The 3,409-nt window shown below is 33.7% G+C and overlaps 1 pseudogene; it reads left to right on the forward strand.

Moving 5' to 3' along the window:
• Window positions 1-571: 571 nt before the first annotated feature.
• On the forward strand, window positions 572-1,295 carry LOC132169105 (monothiol glutaredoxin-S6 pseudogene; annotated as a pseudogene).
• The last annotated feature ends 2,114 nt before the right edge of the window (window positions 1,296-3,409 follow it).

Here is a 3,409-nt window from a genome sequence, read left to right on the forward strand (position 1 = left end):
ACAATTTCTAGCCCAAAAGTGTGTTTTAGCCTCTCTTTTTTTTAGAGTTAAAAAATAAAAGAAGTGCTTTTGAAATTTCTTAGTAAACATGTTAGTTTTTTGTTTGTACAGCTTTTTAGGTATTGAAAATACTTTATAAATATTAATTTGTTTAAAGGAGCAGTTTGGATGATCAGTAATGTACAATAATTCCGCACAGTTTGCCACATTCTGCATGTTAATATTATTGTTATTATTATTATTATTTTCTAATTCATGTTAATATTCTGTTATATATACAACTTGCCATTCCATGACATTCCCAAATGACAAATTAACCTTGACGTAACCAATATGATGGTTGGATACATTTACATGCTACTATATATCCAACTTGTTATATAATACAATGTGCGAAAAGCCAACTTGAGTCATTATCAAGTAATCATAAAGGGCAGGTCATTCGGGAATCCCATATCTTTTTTTGTACATTTTATTCTTTCTTCAACACATTCCAATCCTAACCACACTATACCAGGTTCTATAAATAGACATCCATTGCAGTAGAAGCTCCTCACAGCAAAGCCTTCAACTCACTTCACAGATATTGCTTCTTAACAACACACTAGCTCACATTTCAAAAAAACCTTTCAATTTTCAAACCTTTATAACATACAATGGCTGGTTCTGGGAATATCATGGATTTGGTGGCTGGCAATCCAGTGGTGATCTTCAGCAAGAGCTCTTGCTGCATGAGCCACACTGTCGAGTCACTCATTCGTAACTTCGGGGCAAACCCTACCGTTTATGAGCTCGATCGGGTTCCGAATGGACGGCAAATTGAACGGGCGCTGCTGCAACTGCCCGGATGTCAACAAAGCACGCCGGCTGTGTTCATAGGGCAACAATTCATTGGTGGCAACAAAGAGGTCAACAGCCTCCACCTGAGGAATGAGCTTGTCCCATTACTCATAAGGGCCAGAGCTATATGGATTTGGAATGGTGGCCGGAACTGATTTCTGCATGCATCCTGCTAATGCTAATTAAGTAGCTACAATAAGTGGTCTTTTCGAAATCATAAAGTTTTTGATATATGATAGTCTATATATAGAGCTTCTTAATCTTTTATCTAAAAAAACGTTATTTAGTAAACTACTATACGATTGTCATACAACTGACAGTCATCTACTAAATAGCGTTAATCTTCTACATATTTTGTATGAGTAGAACTACGTTCAAGAGGAACTATAAGTACTCTTACCCTCATGTATTACAATATATATACTAATGCCTATCTATTAGCTTCTTGCTTTTAAGATTGCTACCATTAGAAATATGGATTTCCTTGATGATATATATATGGTATACCAAAGCAATGTCCACCCTCTTGATGATTTGCAGAAGAAAACATTATAAAAACTTTCATCAAATGCTCTGATATATCAGTAACTTAGTCGTACACTGTTAATGCAAATCCAAAGATCATCAAAAGAATCTGTTGAATCATAAATTGCATTGCCTCATCACATCATCCCCAAAGACAAGAATAAACGTACGAAACAGTGAACCAGTGAGGAGTAAAGAAGAAAACAACAGCTCAAGCACAAAGATGCCTTCATCCACCAGGGTATAATTATGTGAAAAGCATTCAAGGAGAATAGTTACAAAAAAGCAGTCTTCTGGCATATATAAGAAAAATTATTGGTGTTAATATTTTGTTCATATTTTTCTCATATTATCTTACAAATTATTCATTAGATTTGTGAACTTATGTGGACCCCATGCATATATTTTAATTACAAATTATCCCAAAAGTTTAAGCTGATAGGAATAGGTAAATTTAATCACTTAACTATTACTTTAACACTCCTCTCATGTATGGGCTAAAACTCGCTTTTTAATAGGCGAGGTCCAACACGTGAAATATTTAATTTAAATGAGGGTTCATTTGACGGAGTCAAGGTTCGAACTCAGGACCCTTGGTTTTGATACCATGTTAAGTTACCAATTATCCCAAAAGCTTAAGCTGATAAGAATAGGTAAATCTAATCAATTAACTATTACTTTAACAATATAAACCAATGGTAAACCCCACAAATCTAATAGTTGATCTATTCATGAATTTGTAAGAGAATATGAGAAAAATATAGGCAAATTATTGATATATATATATATATATATATATATATCTATATACAAAGCGAGAGAGAGAGAGAGAGAGAGAGAGAGAGAAACAAAGCAAGAACTCAAATATGTGATGCCACGAACCGACCTCGCTTTTACAATATTCTAGCCTTAGCATGCATCCACCAAAAATATTGACATTGCCCCCCTTATGCACTTTATGTAGTACCATATATACTTTATCCCATGTGCGCCTTATATTTGCAGAATAATTTTGGTACGTAGATGGAGACAATACCTCCAAAAAAGTGATGGAGAAAAAACTTTGCAATAAAATGTTGTTGATATCTATTGGGAACCTCATCTAGAGTACTCCTCGTACTTGATTGTGTTTTTTAGTATTCGGCAGTTTTTAATGCATTGAATCAGTTTTTAATGTTCATAAACCTTTGAGAATTGTATTCATCAAGTGTCTTTTTTGTTTTACAGTTTTACTCGTCCCAAGGGAGAGGTAATACTCTAATGTTTAGGGGTTACAAATTGTCTTTCATCATCTTATATTTTTCGTAAAACGTTTTCAGTATTTTCTAGTGTTTGGAAAACTCGGTCAACTGGAAAACGTTTTTGGTCATTAATGTAAAGCACCCCATCTTTTTTGTAAAATGGTTTAAAGGCTTAAAATATTAACAAAGTTTTCGTCCAAACTTTCCCCAATCCGGTCTATTAATTGCTGACATGTGTCTAAAATACATGTTAGTTTCATGTGCATTTTTAAAAATACTTGAGAGAATCAGATGTATTTTTGGACACATCAACTTTTTTTTAAAAAAAAAAATACATGTTAGTTTCATGTGCATTTTTTAAAATACTTGAGAGAATCAGATGTATTTTTAATTTGGACACATCAACTTTTTTTTTTTTTTTTTCTATTCATAACCGGCGAAAAGGGGTTACAAGAGATCATACAACCATAACGGGGTGAGCACCCCAATGACAATACCCAAACGGCAAAAAGCAATATCTAAAAAGTAACAAACAATAAGCAATGAATCCATTGATGATAACAAACACATATCAACTTAATAAATTAGATTGAAGGAATTTCCTCCGATCTAATTTAGAGAAAAACTTTATCAAATAATTACCACCACTCTTCAAATCCCTCCCCTCTCCCCTTCCCCATGTATATCCAAACCATGACCCAGATACCACCTCTTTAATTTCCCGCCAGCACCTAACCCCACCGAAGCTACCCCTGTTAAAGTGTTGATTAAATGATTAAATTTATTCATTCTTATCAGCTTAA

This window comes from Corylus avellana, chromosome 1 (genome assembly GCF_965113065.1).
Source record: "Corylus avellana chromosome 1, dhCorAvel1.hap1.2, whole genome shotgun sequence".
Lineage (NCBI taxonomy): Eukaryota > Viridiplantae > Streptophyta > Magnoliopsida > Fagales > Betulaceae > Corylus > Corylus avellana.